The following is a 224-nucleotide window of genomic DNA, read 5'->3' as shown; positions in this document are numbered from 1 at the left end:
GGCCCATCACCAAATTCGAAACAGAAAACTCACCACGATGGAAATATAAGACCAGTTTGTGAGGTAGATGAAATGGTAAGCCTTCCTTCCGATGGACGAGTCGACGCCGCCCTCGCTCACCAGACTAGCCACCCACCAGGAGAAGTGGTAGAGCGCCCACGCCCACCGATACAGCACGTACCACAGCTTCACGCCCCTCCGCTCTCCGCCCTGCCACTGTACGG

The 224-nt window shown here is 57.1% G+C and overlaps 1 pseudogene; it reads right to left on the bottom strand.

The window, feature by feature from the left end:
* Positions 1–224, bottom strand: part of LOC119585160 — an 82,513-nt pseudogene that overhangs the window by 14,124 nt on the left and 68,165 nt on the right.

This window comes from Penaeus monodon, chromosome 19, assembly GCF_015228065.2.
Source record: "Penaeus monodon isolate SGIC_2016 chromosome 19, NSTDA_Pmon_1, whole genome shotgun sequence".
Classification (NCBI taxonomy): domain Eukaryota; kingdom Metazoa; phylum Arthropoda; class Malacostraca; order Decapoda; family Penaeidae; genus Penaeus; species Penaeus monodon.
This window is presented reverse-complemented; position numbering and strand designations above follow the sequence as displayed.